We start from the raw sequence: 23000 nt of genomic DNA on the forward strand, positions 1-23000 counted from the left end.
TGTTAACGGTGTTCCACATCTGGTCCTCAGCTGTGCAGTCAGAGCTTTGAGTTTATGGCATCGAAGAGTGGCCCTGTCCCCTGGAGACTGATGCTGTGTCACGTTCTCTGTATATAATGCCATGAAAACCAAATGGTTGGCTTGGTTCTTCAGTACATTCTCTGTTTGGAAGCCTGAATAGACGTTTAATTATGATCAACTGCTTCTCAATCTGGAATTAGGAGAGCCAGTTTGATGATTGTAATAGGGAAAGTCTTTTAGCTGTGATAACCCAATGACTGCATCTGACCTTGAGGGGTGTTCTGCTCAGTGGGCCTCACAGGCTGCCTTTCCTCTTTCCTCTGTACAGCGATGGGTAAATGTTACAACTCCTCCCTCTCCCCCTCCCATCTTCCCAGAGTTCCCAGCCCTCATCTTTCCACATGCTTAACAGCCACTGTCTTTCAGCTCTTAGTCTGGGAAGTATCTGTTCTTTGCAACAGCCAGACTAAAGGAAGGGTTAGGACAGGCTGCTTTTGAACATCAACCCTACTTGGCTCCATGCTCTTGGACAACATACTACGTCACCCTGTGCTTCGATTTCCTCACATGAAAATAGGTTAGTAATGGTGCCTCTTTCATAGGTTTGTTGTGGGAGAAAACATTTTACTCGGCGACATAATAAGAGCTCAAAAAAGGTCAAATGATATAATTCATGTTATTATGGCTTATTGCTTTTCCTAAGGTGACTTTTACACTCATATGTATAGATTTTATTAGGGTGGATTATGCAAAATTGCCCTTTTAGTATGTCAAAAATTGACTAACACCAGCCACTTCACATGGCTAAAACCAATAACAATTAACTTGTAATTCTTTCTCCTATCTACGGAACCTTTAGTGATTTTACTGCTTTAACACGTATCATTACCCTTATCCTTGGAAGTACAGGTACACTTGGATCATCTTCCTTAAATGATGTTATTTTTTTGTTGTTGTTATTCAGTGAAATGGTAGAGTCATACTGATTTTTTGTCACCAACTACTCATAAGAATGATAATGTAGTCTTTTGAGATTTTTACATTGGTTCCATAGGCGTTTCTCATCATATTACCAGCTCTGCAGGATTTTGTAATGTTGCTGTTAAGTGTTAGGTTATCGGAATCCTACTGTTAATTCCTTCTCACCCATGTATATTAAGTCTCACCTCTTAAAGAACTTTTGTATTTTTCAGGTGTATTTTCTTTTCTAGTAATTTTGAGGGGCAAAAGTGTAACTACCTTCATTTTCTGAAGTTAAAAAATAGAATCATATGTTGAATAATTGGACCAAGAGCATAGATTTGGCTAGTAATCTAGACGTAACAGAGGTCTTGCTAAGTTGGGCTTTTCTAGCTCTCACCCAAAACTTTCATTTTATATGGTTGGGTAAATAAAAATCCTAAGAGGCTGTCTAAAATAATAATGGCAGAATCAAAACAAAAATGGGTATATTTTAGTTTCCTCCTTTCGTATTATATTTCTAGATGCTGTCATTGCTCAAAAGCATTATCTGACCATGTTTCAGAATTTTAACTCCAAGGTGGTTAATAATTGATGCCATCTTTAGAATGAATGAGGCATGAATTTTGCCAATACTCTGATGAAAAACAAAAATATATGTTGTCGTATTTTAACATTGAAATATTTTAGTTTTTCCTGAAGCTTATCTGAGAACGAAACAATTATTCATGTGTGGATTTAGGACTTTCTTGTTCAGTTCTACTTGTCTATTTGTGCACAGACCAACCTCCTTTACTTAGTCTTTAGCCATTTAAACAGCTTCTGGAATGTGCTTATGCTATCTTCTGTAGCAATGTTTTATATGTAGTTTAAATACTGTCTTTTCTTAAAAAAAGATTTTATTTATTTATTTATTTATTTATTTATTTATTTATTTATTGAGAGAGAGAGAGAGAGAGCAAGAGAGCGAGAGAGCACAAACATGGGGGGAAAAGGAGGGTGAAGCAGACTGTCCACTCAGCAGGGCTTGATCCCAGGACCCTGAGATCATGACCTGAGCTGAAGGCAGATGCTCAACCCCCTGAGCCACCCAGGTACCCCTGAAATACTGTCTTTATTGAAGTTTTGACTTCGTACCATGATGTCAGAAGACATGAGGCATTGGCATTGCCAGGCTGAAATGATTTCTCTGAAGCCTCTAGCACCACCAAGAATTCAGTTAGGCGAGTGAATAAAAACTGACTGGGGGCAAAAAGAGGCTAGGAGTTGATGCCTTTATTTTTTCCCTGAAGTGAAAGTTTTCTTCTGCTTTACCGTTTTGGTATCTTGGGAGTGACTCTTGTGGCCTCTATCTGGTTTGGGTGTAAACTCAACTGCCTTGTTGCTTTGGAACCCTCACTGGCCCATCCGCTCAGTTTGCCTCCTTTGTCTCCTGTCACAGTTTCAAAGAACAGACCAGAAGTCAGAGATCTGAACTGTAAAGACGTCCCTCACTACTTGGCACCCACTCCGGCTCCTCCATCGGCCAGTCCCTAATGGTCTAACCCACTTTGCCAGCAAGGGGATGTCTGGGGCCTCAGGAGGCAACACAGAATCCTTCTTCCAAATTTCTGTGATTGAATCCTCTCACCCACTTAAAATATTAAAGATATTAGAGATTGAGGAGATACGACTTCATAGTGTACAAATGGAAGGGGTGGCTTGGAAGAATTCTGAGTTTAATGAGAAGATCATCAATACAAGTGAAAGGAAAACCCATTTATTATTTCTGGTATCTGATTCCTTCTTTGTTTCCCCCCACCACTTTGATTATGTGTGTTTATAGAATGTGAATCAAATGGCAGCATTTAAAGAAGCCAAGGTCACTTTTTAAATCTCGTACGCCAAGGACTTGCCTAGACAAGCCTTTGATTTAGATGTTTGTAAATGTGACTTGACATCTGTAGATAGGTGTGCTGTCAGAACATTCGATTTACTTAAAAGAAGAGATGAAGGAAAGCATGAGCCTCTCTGATAAAATTCTTTTGTCTTCGAACTCTGGAATATGAGTAATCAGAAACAATGCTGCATCGTGTCAGGCAAAGTCTGAATCCCGATGACACAATGCTAAGAACTGTGAGAATTGACTCATGCCCAATTTAATGGTATGGGTTACAAAGAGGCTGACTAAAAATACTCGGATGTTTGCTGTGGCTTGCCGAAGTTTGTTTTCATTCTACATTCAGAACAGATCAGCGCTCCCACAGTGCAGGCACGATGCTGCCCTGAAGGTCTTTACATGGAGAGACTGGCTTGTATCAGGTTCAGATGTGAGCGTGTGCTGGCCTCATCCTCTGTCATTGCACTTAGCCTCAGGACTGATGTGACGGCGCAGACATGCTTTCCTCTCTGCTCCCTCAAGTGGGCCCCTTCTCGAAGGTGTGTGGTCAATAGGAAGAAAAGACTCCCATTTTCATTTGGGATTATCAGTCCTTAAAACACTTTTTTTTGACGTTCAAGGAAGACAAGTTTGCTTTGATTTCTGTTCTAAAGAGAATAATGTTATTGGCGGCCCTTTAAAAAACGTGGTAGGAATGCAAGTAAGAGTATGAGGGAAAGAGAAAGAGAGAGAGAGAGTCGGGTTGGGGGATGGGGAAGATTAAAAAATCGCACTTAGAATATTTATAAAAATATACAGTTTCTGTATATTAGAATCACCTGACAATGACAAGTTATTGGTTCACTAATGTATAGTTGTCACATACAAGTAACACCTAGTTTGAACCCCTGAGCTTAGAGTCCTGGCTCAGCAGACCAAAAGATTCCTGACCAGATATTGTCAATGTCGTGCTTCCACAAAATGCTACTCTCCTCTGCTCATGAGAAAATGTAATCTTTCAGTTGATCTCCTGTTTTCCAGTATGACTACAATGTTATTTAGAATTTCAGAAATGAAGTCTGATATCACGGTGTTTCCTCCCACTCCTCTCATTGTGTCTGTTTATTGTTTAACATCTTCTTTTAGAAATTGTCTCTTCATGTCTTTGGGCATTATTTTATAAGGCTATTCATATCTTTCTCATCAATTTATACAAGTTTTTTATGTAGTAATATTATTAGTCCTTTAGCTCCATTTTGGGAGCAAATATTTTTATAGAGTTCCTTCGACTTTTACTTCCCTTTATATTATGTTTATCTTGCATAGTTTAATGTAAAAATTTAGCAAACAAACCCTTATTTGCTAACTATGGTGGAGCTGTTAATCATAGAATTATTTTCAAATATGGTAATTTTTACAAAACATGTTTGGACATAGTTTCAGATCATATTTTTAACCTGGAAACCAAAAATCAAAAGGTGGTAAATATGGCTGAAAAGTTAGGCGAGAGTCATGTTGGGGGCTTTGAATTTCAGCTAAGGAGATCCATCTAGTGTCGGTGTGCTTCGTATTAAATTGGATACAATTGTGGATCACAGTATGACAAGGGATCAGTGTATATTAATCTCCTTTGAAGCAGTGGAGGAGATGCCGAGTGATGTCATATTATTTCACTGAAGTGTATTTTTTTTTTTTAATTCTCATGGAATTCCCCTTTGTTACAGACCTTTTTTTTTTTTTTTTTTAATGGATTTATCCGTATCACATCTAAATCCATGACCACATCTAAAAGTTTTCTTGTGTGAACATGTCTTCACTCAGTCTCTAGAATTGACGTTAGTACCCTGGAATTCTAAGGTAAATTCTTGCTCTGCAGTTCTCTTCTATGATGAAAGATGTGGCCCTAACTCGGCTAATGCTATGGTTCCTCCTCACAAGCCACCCTTTTCTGGAGGGCAGGAGACCTCGTGGTTGGCGTCTGGCAGACTGCTTGCTAGTTAGGAATTGTGAACAAGTTGCTTGACCGCTGTATTCCTCAACTGTCTCATTTCTAAAGGGCAGTGATAACAAACATGTACCTCATAGAGTTTTTATGAAAATGCAATGAGAATGCACCATTCCCCCTATTCCTGCTACATTTTATGTGTTTGATAAATGTTAAATGTAACCACCAGCAATAGGCAGATGCCCTTTCTTTCCTTTTCCTCAGCTGATGATACTCTGAGCCCGTCTTCCATGGAGTAGGTTTGGAGGGAATGAGGCTAAAAATGACGGGGACTTAAAATTATAGGCTGAAATTATGAGGACTTAAACATTTTAATAGTGTAATAAAGCAGTAGACAAATTGGTGATGAAGCCAGGAAATGATGCTTTAAAATCCAATGGCAAAATGGTCAAAGTTTCTTCCCATGGATACTTCCTTGGCCCACATGTCACCCCCCCCCCCATATCCATTTGTGATATTCTAGAAGTTGGATCAAAATTGATGGACAGGAGTAGAGAATGTTAGTCTTGTTTTGGTCTTTAATGGTGTATGTTTATATAATTTGTGTATTATCACTAAATATATTTATATAGATGTTACTGTATGTGACATGAATTATAGACAAGTGTGCACATGCATGTACACGCACTGTTTGTATGATATATATAAAATGATGTAAGTTAGAGCTCTGAAAAGTCTCCATAATTCCAGATCCCTGCTGAGCCTCTCTATAGGAGTTACTCTGCTAATTCATCCCAGGGGGAGACCTGGGGAGGAGCTTCAGTGTGATAAATACTGTTTACTCTAAGCCACAATGATGGGTTTCTTTCTTCACGGTAGAGTGTAATGGGTATCCCCCACTGCTCCGTCTGTAGCTCCCAACTCAAGAGTTTATTGGAATAAAAAGGTATTCTGTCTCAGGCCAGAAAGAAAATAGGATACATATGTATTCTTTCTTACGTTCTCGAAAGAGAAAAAGACTTGCTGATGTAGCTGACTGCAGTTTGTCTTTTTTTTTTTTTTTTTCCTAAAGATTTTATTTATTTATTCGACAGAGATAGAGACAGCCAGCGAGAGAGGGAACACAAGCAGGGGGAGTGGGAGAGGAAGAAGCAGGCTCATAGCAGAAGAGCCTGATGTGGGTCTCGATCCCATAACGCCAGGATCACGCCCTGAGCCGAAGGCAGACGCTTAACCGCTGTGCCACCCAGGCGCCCCTGCAGTTTGTCTTTTGAGCCTATGAACCAGTCTGCTGATAATTACTTCAAATAGTGCAGTAAAAGGAAAGGAACTCACATTTATTGAATGGCCATTATGTGCTGTATGATTTTAACTCATTTGATTCTCCAAAGACTCTGTGAGGCCGGTTGGATTACCCCCAATTTATAGATGGAACTGAAGCTCAAAGTAGTTGGTAAATAGCAGAGTTCTGATACAAACCCAGGTATAACTGATCCCCCAAATCATGCTCTTTCCAGGGCTGTGCTGTCTGCTGTTACATTCGATGACGAATAAGGGAGACCAGAAAAATTGTTCGAAGTTTTGCACGTTTCCAATGTTGGCCCTGGCTGTCCACACCCAAGGGGAGCAGCCAGTAGCCGGTGCGGGCTGTAAGAACCCTGTAAGGCGAGTTTCCTTCGCAGCCAGGAGTCCCTCCTCTCTGCCCTCTGACTTGGGGTACTGCTTTGCTCTTCTCTGCGTACCTTGGTTTTCTTGCTTCTAACCTGCCTCCCACTCCCACTAAAATGTCAACATTCGCTAGATTTGCTTTGTAACTAGTAAAGCCATATTGGTGGCAGTTATTTACTTCACTTATTTATTTCAACTCGAATCCAGTGTTTTGAATATCCAGCTATAATTTGAGGCATGTATAACCTCCTGAGAAAAGAGGCGGCAATTAAGATGTCAGCCTTGTCAGGATTCCTAAGCGCTATGCTGATAGGTACTTGGAAATGATATAGATAGGACATATGCTAAAACCTTCTGGCGTGTAAATATGTTGCTCTTTAGCAGAAAGTTTCCAGGATTCGATAGGCAGCCTTTTGCAATGATTTGGGTATTCTGGGCTGGATTCAGCCTTTCTTAGTTAGATTTCTTTTCTCTTTTTTTATATTAGAAAGGGAGGAAGTGTGTGGTATAAGGAAAAGTGGGTAAGCTTGAGAGTCTGATAGGTGCAGTCTTTTTTTTTTTTTTTATGTTCAGTTAGCCAACATATAGTACATCATTAGTTTTTGATGTAGTGTTCGATGATTCATTAGTTGCGTATAACACCCAGTGCTCATCACAACACGTGCCCTCCTTAATATGATAGGTGCAGTCTTAAATTGTAGCCCCATCTCTCACTTGTCCCTGGCAAGTCACTTTACCTCTTGGAACTCTGGTTATCCATCTGTAAAACAGACGTTGTACCTGCCATTGTTTTAACACCCAGTACAGTGGCTAGCATAGAGCATCACTGAATAAATATTAGTTCTCTGTATCTTGACCTGGAAGGTAATGCTTTTTTACTTTTTTTTTTTCTTAAGTTCTTGCCTTTAATGAATGCATGTATATGGAGGGAAGACTGATTAAATAAGCCTTTCTTCACATAAAGACTGTCTTCCCTTTATAGTTCTGTATCTGTTCTATTTTAAATAAAGGTTTAAACTCTCTCATTTCCCTGATACCTCTGCATGAGATAAGACTTGAACTCAATATACAACAGCTAGTTGGGTGTATTCCATACATCTGTTATGTGCAAGTGTTCTTCCTGCCGGATCCGGGGTGCAGTGAGTTGAGGCACATTTTGCTAGACTTAGCTATTGATGATTCCAGCACATTTATCAGACACAGGTGATGCTTTTGAAATTATGCGGGAAGCAGACATGACTAATGCGGTAGGTCAAGGCTTCCAGCCTTGGGAGAAAACACTCGTTGGCTGGGAGGGATTCTGCTCCGTCTCATAGTCTTCTTCTCTCTTCGGTGAATTCTGTGCTCCCGATAAAAACTTGCCTGTCCCATCTGCCTTATGAAGTAAGTGCAACAGTTTCCACAAGTAATTTTAAATGTGCTCAAAGGTTAACAGTTAATGAGTACAAGTCTAGCAAGGTTTCACTGTAAATTAATCAGCTATTAGATACTCTCTGGTATCTAAAATTAAAATTAACTACTGTTCTTTTACTTTAAAGTCAACAGATGACTACTTTTCTATGCAAAGTATACTTTTTAATGAAAAAGTAAATATTTTTAATCACCAAATGAGAGAAGAACTTTCTCTCTACAGAAGTAGATGTTTTAGGAAAGATGATGTGTACTTTTTCTAAAGCGTCTCATGAGACCTACTAAGTTGATTAATCAAAAGCTTTAGAATTACTTTTAGTGTGGCACTCTTGTCAGTGATCCAAAAGAAAGTGTTCCTCAGTTTACAATTGTGCTTATTTTTGCCCTAATTCAGTCATCAAAAATCTAGGGACGGCATCATTTTGTAAAGTCAGGAAATGTAAGGAACTGAAGAATGACTCCCTGTCATTTTTTATGTTCCTTTCCTAGTTGTCAGTGTTGCGGCCCATCAACAGCACCACGTTTCCTGCTGGTTTAAAGTCCAATGGTAAAGCTGCATCCGTGCATCCTAAGTGCACAGACCCTAAAGTGCATCCTAAGCTCTTCTAGATAGCCAGCCAGCACCAGTGTGATGCCATTGTGACATGACCTGAGGAAGCAGGAGGTGTTACATAAAGTCAGAAAGAGCAATCTGAAGTTCGTATATGTTTTCTATTCCTTTATTTGACATTATTTGATTTTTGGATCATCCTTATGAAGTGGGCAGAGAAGGTGTTAATAATATTAACTCTATAGACACAGAAATGGAGGCTCACTGCCCTGACTTGCACAGCGTCCCATAACTGACCTACTTGTGACAAGAGCCTGGCCCTTGGTTCCGCGCTTTTTCCACAGTCTCACTATCCAAGGGATAGTGAGGGACCATGTGCCCCCGTTCAAGTCATTTCCCTGTGAGAAGCAGTCAAGCCCTGATCCTTGGTGGGTTGGACAATAAACATTAATGGATAGAATCCATAACTAAGTATAGAGAAAGTAACACTGGTTCACCAGTGTGTATGAATCATTCTATGTGTGTCTCCACTTTCCCTGGAAGAACATTTTTGTCTGGACTCGTCCGGCTTGGTAATATAGGTTGTTTATTTTTTCCTGTGTGAAACCTGGATGGAGACGGACTGAAAGCTGGTCTGAGCCTATCGGTTGTGCTGACGCCAGTAAGTTTACTGATTATGTTTACCAGGCTCAAGCTTTTAAGATGAATCTCTGTGGAAATGAATTGCTCATTTTAGGGACTTGTCCAGTGCTGTGATCAGCCACATTCAAGAATGGAAGAAGATAGAAAAAGAATTCAAGTTATAATATTTTTTTGAAAAATTTTATTATTTGAGAGAGAGAGAGGAGAGAGAAGGCGAGCCCAAGCAGGGAGGAAGGGGTAGAGGGAGAAGCAGACACCCCGCTGAGTAGGGAGCCCGATGCGGGACTCGATCCCAGGATGTGGGGATCATGACCTGAGCCGAAGGCACACTGACTGAGCCACCCCGGCACCCCCGAATTCAAGTTCCAATAATTCAAGTTATTGGAAAGCTAAGATGGCAAAACCAAAAATAAGTCTTCCTCTGTTGTCAGTAGTGGGCGGTCTTGGGAGCAGCACAGAGAGGACTCTGAAAGCTGATGCTTATGAAGTCCAGTGTCTACCTTCTAACTCTGGAACTTAGTGATTAAGTTTTGTGGAGCTTGGTTATCTTGTTTCAGGGATAAGGACACTTCCTTAAGGTTTGGAGCCTTTCTTTCCCATATGGGAGTTGCCTACGTAGAGCATAGGTGGTGAGGAATTATGGTAGAGGTGTTCAAAGCATTAAGAGAACATCCTTCCAGATCTTTGGTTCTAGACTCCCCAGGAGCATTATTTTATCTTCATTTCTTTTTCCTTTTGCAAATACAGGTAACCTTGAAAAACAGACTGAGTAGTTAGCTCCTGTTTCCACAGCGCTAGCATGAAAATTTCTTACAGGCTGGAACTGCTGCTTCCACGGTTGCTATGCAACCAGGCGAGGAGTTCACAAGCTTTGTCACAAGCCAGCAATCAAAGGAGAGACAGTATTTTCTTTCGATTATGTATTTTGTTTATTTATTTATTTCTGTCAGCTCTTGTTTTGGGGATTATGTATTTACATCCTTTGGGGAGTTTTTGTTTGTAGAAATGCCTTTTCTAGGGAAACTTTATTTGTTGAAGACATTTTGATTTGATCTTGCTAGAAAAAAGGTGAACCCTACCTCACAGGCAGTAGGTGTTGAAGTTAGGCCTTGAAGCAGATAAAACAGTTCTTACTAAAAACGTGGTGGAGTCAGATACAGCTTTAGCCACTCTTTTAGTGAGAAAACATCCAGGTAGCTTTGTATTCTTCTGCTTCTGGTCTCTGTCCATTGTGTACTTCTGTGACCTAAATCGGTGGCTTTGAGTCTGCAGTTCCTTCAGCTCTCTTGTCCCTGAAAGTCATCTCTGAGTAGAAGACCATTTAAACCTTTGTAATCAGGATTTATTCTGACCAAATTTTCTGGAGCCATCTTTTATGTAAATCTTTCTTGACCTTTACAGACTTTTGTCTTTCAAATACGAATGAACCAGCTTTTAAGCAAATGTTTGGGTAAATGCTTATAACCAGTGTTTGTATTTTCAGTTATCCATTTTTAATTATCCATGGATGTTTATTGAGCGAGGCCAAAGGATGTGTCTCAGAACTGCTCATAATACTCGTGCAGGTAGAGAAGAGGAGATAAGAAGACTAGAATAATACAGTCTGCCAGTGTCCCCAAGGAGAAAGGATGGATTCTAGAAACTGCATATCAGTGAGCTTGATAACTGATATCTGGCAGCATTGCAGTCTGGGTTACTGAACTAATAGCTCGCGATGACTAAGAAGTGGTGATAATTAGGAGCCGACCTGATTTCACTAGGAAAAACTCATGTAAAATTAAACCTGTTTTCTTCCTCATGATTTTACTATGCTGATGATTTATGTAATTCTGTAGCCACTGGATATGGCTTTTAGTAACACATTTGATGAAATTTCTGATGATAATCAACATTTCATTACTGCAGCCTCTAAACTTTTATGCTTTAAAATAGCACTTAGCAATTTTTTCCCCTGTGGCAAATGACTCTCTATGTAAATTATTTGAAGAAACAGAACATTAAAACTGATATAAATGTTTTTGAAATTCAGGGACATAACATTTGCATATAAACATTACCATTTGCATTTTCCCCTTATAATTGGGCCTTACTGTCAGAAAAAGTTTTGCTTCTTATCCTTTTAAAGTCAATATTTAGCATTTGATTGCATGAGGCCATGCTTGCAGGTGCGAACACAGCTCAGTCAGGATGAGCTTACCTTTCCCATCTGTGCCCTCCCCAAGTGAGTGGGGTTCCAGTTTGGGCCTCTGTCACTGCTGGGGTTTTGTGTATAACGTGTCAATGACTGTTGGAAAAAGGCCTGATACCTCATCTTAATTTCCACACTCCCTTTGAATTCTTTGTACAAGAGTGGAGAGTGAACTATTTTAAGTCAAACCATAAAGCAGTGCTGAGGAATGCTGATTTTTTTCCATTTCTTCAACCCACAAGCGTTTCCTGAGTAGTGCCTTCATTGGTTTGAAGACAAGTGGGGCAGATGCATTCTGTCACATGCTAAATTCTCACACTGGCCTTTTTTTTAAAACCCTTTGGCCAACTGACAGATCCCTTCTCAGAAAGAAAATTTTAAATACATAAGATATGAGGAACTAATTATATTAAAATAGTTATCCAAGATTAAAAATTGTGATACAGTAATAGATATACTTATTAGTGCATTAGGTAATAAGATCCAGCAGAGGGTTTACTACCAGCTATATTTTGTAATTTTGATGCGCTTAAGCAATATCGTATCTGCCTAACTATAGAGTGATAGAAAAGGAATCATTATTTCTGTGGGTGACAAAGTCACAGGTACTGTTAATACGCTGTGGCTTGTATCATGCCTGTATTTATAATGCAAGGAGATTCTAGATTTCAGTTAGATGTTAATGAAAATAAAGATGTACTTTTCTCTCTCCAAGAGTCTGTCCACAGACCCATGCAGGGGAGGTCCGTATACCCCAATTAAAATACACCTGTTTACACATTCACCAGTATAATTATAATGTTCACAAAAGTAATTTTCTTAAAAACAGAAATATTAATATAAGATGATGATACATTCTTTCCAGGTGGTAAAGTCTCTGGGATTAGAATCCTTGTGGATATTCCAGTTAGCGTGTATAGTTTGAACTCTTATTAAGCACGTGTAGTAGCAGAGACAGATGAGTTCCAAGCATGTATATTGTCAATGTGACCTAATCCTCAATAGAATAGAATGGTAAATCTTCACAGAAAATGCCAAATGGCTGGGCCCTTTGCCAGTCTTCCATTATATTTTTGAAAGAGCGTAAGAAATAAAGCCATAGTTTAAGTGGAGAAATTTTATCTAAACAACCTGTATAAGAGGCCGAGGGAAAATGCCCAACTCATTAATGAATAATGCTGGTAGTCACATTGAACATCTTTGGTGCGAATAATAGCACTGATTTCGTAGGTATCTGTGGGTTAATATGTGTGTAACACTTAGAGTCATGCCTGACGCATAGGAAGCCCTGTGTTATTGCTCTTCCAAAATAAGTCACTACTATTAAGTTCTACAGGTTTGCTGCGGAGGCCATAAAGCTTTCTTATTTCCAAGAACCATGTATACATGTACAGCAGTGATAATTCAGGGCTTCCCAGTCCACGACTGTGGGATGACATCACAGACATTTTTAATTTACTTTTTGACTAGATGATACATGAACGTTATATAAAATCTTAAAGATATAGAAGTGTATATATGGTGAAAACTAAATCGTTTTTGCTTCCTTTTATCTCAGTCACCCAATTTTCCTTCCCAGAGGCAATGTATTATATAAAAGTAATAGGTTTACCTTTTTTTCTTTTAAAGATTTTATTTATTTATTTGAGAAGAGAAAGAGAGCACAAGTGGGGGGAGAGGTAAAGGGAGAGGGAGAAGCAGACTCCCTGCTGAGCAGGGAGCCTGACGTGGGGCTCAATCCCAGGACCCTGGGATCATGACCTGAGCCGAAGGCAGATGCTTAACTGACTGAGCCACCCAGGCGTGCCTAGATTTATCTTTAAAGGGAGATTTTATGCATATGGTTACAAGTCTGTGTACATACACATATAGTCATTTTTTTTTTTCTTTAAGTAATCTCTACACCCAACATGGGGCTCAAATCAAGAGTCACATGCTGTACTGACTGAGCCAGCCAGGTGCCCCCATGTATAGTCTTCTTGATGCAGAAATGATTCCATGCTATATACTGTACTTTACCCAGAGTACATCCGTAAATATACCGTAGAGATCATTCCATACAGAGTTGCCTTGTTTTTTTAAATAAACTTTTAATTTGGAATAATTTTAGACTTACTGAAAAGTTGCAAAGATAGCACAGAGTTCCCATATACTACACACTGGTAAACATTTTACATTATGGTGCTGTAGCTGTCAAAACTAAGGAGCCAGTATTGTTGCATTACAATTAACTAACGTCCACATTCTGTTCAGATTTCCCTAGTTTTCCCCTACTGTCCTTTTCTCTCTTCCAGTATCCATATTACATTTGTCATCATGTTCCTTATGGTCTCCTCTAGTCTGTAATAGTTGCTTAAATTTTCCTCGTTGACAACCTTGACAGTTTTCAGGAATGCTGGCTCAGTATTTTGTGGAATATTCCCCCATTTGAGTTTGTATGGTGTTTTCTCATGGTTGGTCTGGGTTTATAGGTTTTGGGAGCATGAGGTGAAGTACCCTTTTTTTATCACCAATGTCAAGAGCACAAGCTATCAACGTGGTTTATCACTGATGATGCTGATCCTGGTCACCCCAACAAGGTTGTATTTGCCAAGTTTTACTTTTTAAAGTTACTTTACCTCCCTTTCCATATTCTGCTTTTTGGAAACAGCTAACTAAATGCAACCCACATTCAAACGGACTGAAGTTCCACCTCCTTGGGAGAAGGATGCCCTGTGTGTGTGTGTGTGTGTGTGTGTGTGTGTGTGTGTGTGTTAATGACTTTCGAATGTGAATGTCTGTGTTTTGCTTGTTTGTTTTTAGAGAGAGAGAGTGCATGTGCGGGGAGGGAGGGCAGAGGGAGAGGAGGAGAGAATCTTAAGCAGGCTCCACGGTTACCTAGGGCTTGATCCCATAACCTTGAGATCATGACCTGAGCTGAAATCAAGAGTCAGTTGCTTGACCAACTGAGCCACCCAGGTGCCCCGAAACTCAGTTTTTGACTTCTAGTTATCTTTCTAAAATAAAACTCAGATCTAGAGTTTTAAATGATACTCTCCCAAATCTGTCCTCTCCCTTCATGTATATTTCTTATTTTGGGACACCTCTCTTTAGCTGCCCAGAGACCTCTTTTTGTTTGTTTGTAATTTTCTAGTTGTTTTGGCCGTGTTTGTACATAGAGCTGAATTCAGAATAAACAATGTGGTACTTTAATGATGGCTTTGTTGATATTCATAGAGGATCATTGCTAAGCTACTCACCTGACAAATTATTTGCTCCAGGTGACTAAATAAGCAGTTTTCATAAACCGTGTTTTTGAAATTAATATCTAGAGATGCTGCTGTCTTACCAAAATGTTACATCGAACTTCGTAACCTAAAACTTCACTTCAGTGTATACTCACATAGGTTTGGGCTTTTTATTCAGTTAACAGGTATTTACTTATTAAGCTTCTGCTCTATTTTCGCCATGGTTTGGTGGTGAGACAAGTCAGATGTCTGACGTGAGGCAGATCATTTCTAGTGCAAGACACACAATAAACACATTAAAAATTAATAAGATCATTTCAGAGACTGAGAAGTGCTTTGAGGAAAATAGGCAGAGTGAAGTGCTCGTGGATCCCTCGGTCGTGGTGGCCGCGTCAGGGCTGCTGTCGGCTTGTGGCCAGAGCCGTCCTCAAGAGATGCAGTTGACCTGAAGCCTGAGGATGCAGGAGGACCAGACATCTGAAAGGCTGGGAGAAGAACTCTCCAGCAAAATCTGGACCTGGGAGGGGATTGGTGACTTCCAGGAATAAAAAGGCCGGGTGTTGTAAGTGAGGGCAGGGTAGTGGGGACGGGCTGTGAGGGTAGGCAGGGCCGGGCCCTTGTAGGGCTTCACCAGCACAATTACCTCCTATGGGAAGGCTCTGGATGCTTTTGAGCAGGGGAGTGACATGATCTGATGTATGTGTTTTAAAAGCACCTTCTAGTTGCTTTGTAGAAAACAGATTGTAGGGGAGACAAGAGGAAACAAGAATACCAGTTGGGAGACCACTGTAAGAGTCCATATGAGAGAGGGGTGGTGGGTTGGACTGTCAGCAAGATGGACAGAAGAAGGTAGTTAAGGGGACGATGCCATATAAGTGCCTCCAAATAGATTGCATTGCATGTGAGTTTAATGTTAGAAACATTTGGCATAAGAAAAGAATCATTAGCATTATATTTTCAGTTAGTGCTTAAAGAGAAGAGTGGTATCACTGGTAGATAAATGGATAAGGAAGATGTGTACACACACACACACACACACACACACACGAATATTACGCAGCCATAAAAAAGGATGAGATTGTGCCATTTGCAACAACGTTGAGGGACCTAGAGGGTATTATGCTAAGTGAAATAAGACTGAGAAACACAAATACCATATGATTTCATTCATGTGTGGAATCCAAAAAGAAACAAACGAGTAAAGAAACAAAAAGCAGAATCAGACCTATAAATAGAGAACAAACTGATGGTTGCTAGAGGGCAAGGGGGGTAGAGAGATGGGCAAAGTGGGTGAAAGGGAATGGGAGATACAGGCTTCCATTACGGAATGAGTAAGTCATGGGAATAAAAGGCCCAGTATAGGGAATACAGTCAGTGATATTGTCATAGTGTTGTATGGTGACAGATGGTGGTTACACCTGTGGTGAGCACAGCAGGACATAACAGAGAAGTTGAATCACTATGTTGTACACCTGAAACTAATGCAACATTGTGTGTCAGCTAGACTCAAATAAAAAAATTAAAATAACAACAGAAAAGAAGAGTGGTAGCAAATATCCACATTAATACACTAGGAAGACATTAGGGAGCCATGTCCACCCTGACTTAAATTCGCACATCATAACAGGAGAGGAAACTTGCTTACCAAGTTAATGAGCTTTCGATTTTTATTATCTAGGAAGTCTGCCGTAACTACCAAGCCCACAACGATAAGAATTTGTCTTTAGGGTTAATAATAAACTGCAGTAGTTAAGCATCCCATTTATTTGATTATTATTCCTGAGGAAATTCTCATCTTAGTAATAATATTTCTGATGTAATGGTCACTGTGAATTGCTTTTATACCATAATGATTGTAATACTCAGCTAAGCAGAACATATTTCAATCATATATTGATGTTTGACTTCGAAATCACTGAGAAAACATTTCATTTTTGTAGCTATCACATGCATGCAAAATGCCTTTTGATAAAGGGTTTTACAAAGCTTTCTTTTGCATGGATCTCTTAATGTAGTCAGTCTTGACATTTTGACTCATATCAAATACAGCAATTCACTTTATGAGAACATGGAATTTAATATTATAACAGTTGATTTGTTTTAAATTTTCAAGGTAATATTTTCTTTTGCTGTATGAAGAAACATTGTTGCAATGTAACAAACTCATTAGTTGGGCTCACTTTAATATTTTTGGGTAAGACAGGCAAGATAGGGACAATTTATTTTCGTATTCTAGAAGTAAGGATTTGCTAAGGAGCTGATGAGGTAAAGAGAAGGGAAATATTTGCCTCTTTAATAAACTTTTAAAAAGCACTGCACAAGTGTGGAGTGCCTGGGTGGCATAGTCGGTTAAGCATCTGACTCTGGTTTTGGTCAGGTTGTGATCTTAGGGTCATGAGTTCAAGCCCCACATTGGACTCCACACTCAGTGTGGAGTCTGCTTAAGACTCCCTCTCCCTCTTCCTCTGACCCCCTTTTCTCTCTCAAATAAATAAAATCTTAAAAAACACTGCAAAAGTAGATTGATGGCACCAAAATTAAACAAATGGATGTTGATATGTTAACTGTCTATAGTTCTTGTCTTTTTATTAAAGCAGGTGTGGCTGTACTTTTATTTGATAACGCGTAGCTTGTATTACAACCACATGTTCCTGTTTAACTGGATGCCTTTTTTTTGTGTGTGGGGAGGTAAGAATAAGATGCTGTAAGTTGAAATAGGTTTGCCTCTCAGAGAATGTAAGTTAGTTTCAAGCACAGAATTCTGTCCAAGTTTATTACTTGACATGTAATTAACTGTGTGTTGAATATTCTTGAGTACCATCTCACTAAAGGTTTAGGAGTATTTTCGTAAGTGAAGTCCAGAAACAAGACCCAAGCTTTACTAGCTATTTTAAATACTTTTAATAATTAAAAAAAATAAGAAAATGTTAAAATTGTTTCAATCCTTGTAAGAAAAGAATGTTTTGATATTTCATCTGGTTATTCTTAGGAAAGAATCGGGGTTCTCATAGCCTCATGAGATTTCTGTTCCCAATGCAGCATAAAAACCAAAACCAAACCACAAGTTGCCTTTATAAGTTATGTTGATCCTTTGATTACATTTACTTGAGCAAAGAGGAAAGCTCTGTACAAAGTGGCGCAGTAGATACAAAGATGTCAAACAATCCTTTCCTGAAGGATTTAGCTCTAGTTGGGTGTCAGTCCTGCTCATGTTCTGGCGTTGGCCTCTTTCTGTGCCCAGCCAGAGAAGTGCATGTAACATGTTAGGAGGACATGCCCAAGAACAGAGTCAGTCCAGGCGTGAGAGGGTCCCGGAATTTGGCATCTGAACTGATTCTTGAAGGAGGTGCAGAATTTAAACAGATGAGAATGAAGCCTCGAGGAAAGCGTTGTAGGTAGAAATGACAGCCCCTATCCTGGCTCTTCTGTTCTAGCTGGGCATTGCGCCTGTCACTCCACTGCTCACTGGACAGCTCGCAAAGTGCCCTGAACAGAGAGGCTGCTGAACAGATGGGATCCCAGGGGTGGACAGTGTACTTGTACGCGGACAGCATACAGATGACTAATGTGCGTTTAAATCAGTTGAACAAGGTAGCATGATTGCATAAACTATATTCACATTATGAGAACTTGACAATCTGTTTTTTTCGCTTCACGTCTCACTTGCAATTCCTGATTCGATTGCTACAAATCAGAAGGAGAAAGAACATCTTTGGTTCGTAAAGGATTTCTTGGGCTAAATGTTGGTAGACATTTCTGAGATAAGTTTTTGATTTCTAGTCTCTTGGTCTTTGAAGTCTGCAAAAGGACAGACTTAATGTTTCTGTTTTCCAACCTTTGGGGGCTCACGAATGGTCGAGGGGAATGCTGCGAATTTTAAATAAATACATTTAACGAGTTGCATTTTTTTAATCAGGAAAATTCCATATTCAGGTGAATCCTTTTATATGATATGGAGTCCATTTTTTAATGTAAATAGTCTTTTTTATAATTTGCTTATTTAAAAAACTTGGTTTCTTATCCATCTGACTTAAGCTTTGGGTTTCTAGTTTCCTGGTCTACTAGGAGTCTGTCTATGAGCCGTTGATTCAACGCTTTCATTTTCTTACATCGGGGGACTCACTTTAGTGGTAGGAACCCTAATAAAATGCATTTTAAAGAAGACATTTAATAGCTTTATTTTTTTAATCAGAAGAATTCCATATTCAGAGTGAGTCCTTTCATATGACATGGATTCTTTTTTTTTTTTTTTTACTTACATAGTTGTATAATTTACTGGTTTCAAAAATGTTCTTCTGTATATTGGATTTGGTTAAAGTAGAACATGTTCAATATCCTGTTCACTTTTTATTAAGACTATGGAGCATCCAGTGGGAAAATCTAAGGGTACCTCTCTAAAATTTCTCTCAAATTCTATCATGCTTGGAAAACTAGATAATCTAGAAAACTGTTTCTGACACAATGTAAAGATGAGTTTGTTCAGATGGAGTCCCCAGTAAGCCAATGACTGTGAAAGAGTATAGGTCTGGTTCCATGTTTGATTAGAACACGTGTTTCTGACATATAAAATATTGCTGTGATTAATGATCATAATGGATTTTTTGGGGTAGATTTTAATTTCATTGTTGCTGTTTCATTATGTTGAGTGTTCAGCCATTTCACAGCTTGTTAAAGATCTATTTCAAGCATTTGTTGCTTCTTCTGAACACTTTCCCAGTATCTAATTATTAAAGGAACACACAGTATGCAGAACAAATTCACATGAGCAGAACTGACAATCGCAGAAGTGTTCTATTCTTATTTGCATCATGGTCTTATTCATGTCAGGTCAAATCCATATGTTTCTCTCAAATTTCTCTCGTTTTCCTCACTGAGCATCTTAGCAGGGATGCTATACATGATATTGCAGACATGCTGTTAGGAATATTAAAAAGGCTAAGAACCTCAGGCTAAAGAATTATGTAGAAAGAAAGAATTCAGCATGAACTGTCAGTCTGTCCTCTCTTGCCTTTTTGGTTTTGACTTTCTTGTTGGCAATTTCTTTTTTTTTTTTTTTAAAGATTTTATTTTTTATTTATTTGAAGAGATAGAGACAGCCAGCGAGAGAGGAAACACAAGCAGGGGGAGTGGGAGAGGAAGAAGCAGGCTCATAGCGGAGGAGCCTGATGTGGGGCTCAATCCCATAATGCTGGGATCACGCCCTGAGCCGAAGGCAGACGCTTAACGACTGCGCCACCCAGGCGCCCCTAGTTGGCAATTTCTTGGGGGTAAATGTGGAGCTCTTTTACCTGCCTTTAGAAAAAAATGATCTTCCAAGGATCTATGCTTAATATCAAGGTCTGGACATTTTATTTCCCTTAGACACCAGAGATTTCAGTGGGTCCTCACCTTGCTGGAAGGCTGCCTTTAAGCCAGCATCAGCCTGTAATTGATTGCTAATGATTACCTAAAAGGAGCAGTCAGTGTTCCCTGTCAGGTGATTGCGCAGCGACCAGATAGCATGTATTTTTGAGGCAAAATCAAGGACTAACCCTGGAAGCTTCAAAGGCCTCATCACTGTGAGGCTATTGCTGTGTCATTCTAGTCCAAACAAGAGCATACCTGGAATAAAAATCAGCTAGCTGTCCATATACATCTGCAGATGAAATACAGGACACAAAATGGCAAAGATCTGTAAACAATTGTCTGTGTTTTCATTTCACTTTTATAGAGATATATCTGTGTCAGAAGAAGCAAATATATATGCTTCTCCTTATAGGTAAAAGGCCAAAAACGTGCAGTAAATGGGTGGCAGTGAATGGGTTAATGACATTGTTTTGCAAAATGTGTGGTAATGAGTGACTTGACATATTTTTCAAAGAGGGAGACTGAAAGCCAGGTACGCGTTGTGATCCATTCTCTTAGAAGTTAATAAAGTCTTTCACCGAAAAATGGATTTATTTTTAAAGAAAGAACCAGAAAGACCAAGCAACATACATTAGATTATTATTAAATGTGGCCGCGTCTCATAGAAGTGAAAGCTGTAGTCCAAGGATGAGTCTTTCTGAGGCTATAGCCCCTGCTTGAACGGTCTTTAGGTGGAAAGATGGAGGGGATTATAGAGAAAGAAACAGAAGGGTCGGTGGAAAGATTTATACAGGCAGAGGGACAGGGAAGGGGGGCAGAGAGTACAAACTGTTAGCTTATGCTTATGTTCCATATTAAAATGAACATAGGCAGTTCCTTGATACATCTGAGTTATGTACATCTTCTCTGTGGATATTGGTCCTTTAACCAATGCCAGAGTGCAGGGAAGCAAGCCTCAGTGGGACTTTATCAACAGGTGACTTACCCAAATTTGTATTTCAGAGCTCGTGGAAAATAGATACTGGTTTCAGGTCCTCTGTGTTTAATGCATAATGTAAAGCACTAAGTAAGTGCTTCCACTGTAATAGCTTTTGGGACAAAGGTCACAGGCTTTTTACTCAGAGACACCCTTGCAGACACTTTCATTTTTGTTCCAGTGTCCAGGTTTTATGTCAGCAGAAAAATAAAAGGATTGAAACCCAAGTGCGGAAAACCTGCAGTTCACCACAGTTCCCCGGAACAAGAGTATTTTTCTTAGAATACTTTCATCAGAATTACTTTTAGTACATACTTAATTTTCTTGTAGTAAACCCAGATTTGGCCCGCCAGCCTTACCAGGTCTGAAAAGAAACTATTTAATAAACATTGTTCATACTTGTGGAAATATTGAGAATGCCCAGAGAGCAATAAGAACCTAAAAAAATCATGATTTTGGTATTATTTTCCTTTTCCTGATTATAGATGAAAGAATTTCATTTGCTCCGTGAGGAAGACTTGGAGTTGTTCGCCCTCCAGCTGCGTTTTCCGTCTCTAGAGCACGCTCAAGTACTCGATTCTCCTAATAACGAGGTTGTAGGGATCAAGGCAAGACATCCTGCGAAAGAAATCCAGGAATAACATTTTATATAAGGCAGTGATTGTTTTTGATTAAAACACATTTCTTCATTTCCTGGATGCAAGACAGGCACAAAATGTTATAAAAGGGTAGGAAAAAAATTGTCATCAATTCCTTTAGATTTGGGTGTACCTCTCACGGTGAGAGTTAATTAATAGGTGCATCAAAGTCCTTAAGATTAATTGTTGTGTTTACTTAAGTATCAGTTATCTTTCTTAGTACTGCTGTAGCCCTTGGCAACTCTACAGATTTCTGTGTGGTGTGACCTCAGCAAAGACATAGGGGTCATTCATGCCCCTTGGCTAACAGAAATGCTAAGGAGATTCCAATGACAGGGAAGCAACAGGAAAAGTGTCAATTTTCTTTCTACTCATTCTCCCCACCAGGATATACGCCTTTGGAAAGAAGGGTGGAGAGCGCTTCCCTTGGGTTAGTCGTGGAACATGATCGTAGCATTTAGCTGGTCTGCTGCCCAGAGGGCCTATCAGAACTGTTACAAGGAATATGTGAGTGTTACACTCTCAGATCCTTATCTGTCTTAAATAGTTCAGTCTAACTGAGATAACTCAGATCCTCAGTCATTCACTTGACTCCTCTCCAATCTTCCGTGCCTCACTTCGCATGTTGACTGAATATGGCGTGCAGTCATCTCTGTGCTTACCTTCTAGTTCATAACCCTATGCATTCTCTAATCTGCAGTCATTTAATATATTGTTCTTAGTTGCAAACAACAAATTGATTCTGGCAGGAATCAATTTTCCTCAAGCAGGAAAAGAATCTGTTGAAGAATATCAGACAGCTTGCAGAATTGAATGGAAGCCTGGAGAACAAGCCTTGGAGTTATTGTAGAAACAGGGGAACGTGGGCCAGCTGAGTAATACAGCCAGTATTCATCAATAGAGGCAATGCAGTCAGGCCACAGAGGATGTGCTATCAGGACGGTACTAAGGGCACATGCCCTGATCACTGGCGGACACGGAGCCCTGCCACCATTCGTGTGACTAGCTGGCTGCTGTGCCGATGCTTTGTCGCTCTTGCTCTCTGGCAAGCACGTGTCCTCTGGGACGCCTAGGGTGACTGCTGGGTCTTCAGGAATGCGCAGGATGATATCTTCAGTTTTGGTAACTGTTGTGATCCTGGATCTTGGCGAGATGATCAAAGCTGCAGACAAAAGGTGGAGCACAGTCAGCAGGTGAGGTCGTAAGGCGAGACACCAGAGGTTTCCCAGAGGTCCTTACGAAGTAAGAGGTTGCTTCTGGTGTTTCTGCTTTTTAGGGTCCAGTGTTTATACCATTGGTATAACCCCTAGAGGGTTTTGGGGGCTGTGTCAGCTTGTTCTGGTCAGCGGAGCATGTATGGAATGGTGGGTAGCAGTCCGTTCACCACCTGATTAAACGTGATAATGCGCACAAACTCGGAATCACTGTCCTCTGCGTCTGTCCGGCCTTCCATGCTGTTGTTGATCTCTGCCGTTCCTTCAGTGTTGTCATGTTGCTTTGATTATGTTTTTTGATTACAAGGAAAGGCAGCTCGAGGGGTGCTTGGCTGTTCCCACCAGGATAACCTTCAT

At 39.8% G+C, this 23000-nt stretch overlaps 1 protein-coding gene across 4 annotated transcripts in view; it reads left to right on the forward strand.

The window, feature by feature from the left end:
• Positions 1-23000, forward strand: part of ANK3 (ankyrin 3) — a 641190-nt gene that overhangs the window by 100364 nt on the left and 517826 nt on the right. The gene's annotated exons all lie outside the window — the stretch shown is intronic.

This window comes from Ursus arctos, unplaced genomic scaffold, assembly GCF_023065955.2.
Source record: "Ursus arctos isolate Adak ecotype North America unplaced genomic scaffold, UrsArc2.0 scaffold_7, whole genome shotgun sequence".
NCBI lineage: Eukaryota > Metazoa > Chordata > Mammalia > Carnivora > Ursidae > Ursus > Ursus arctos.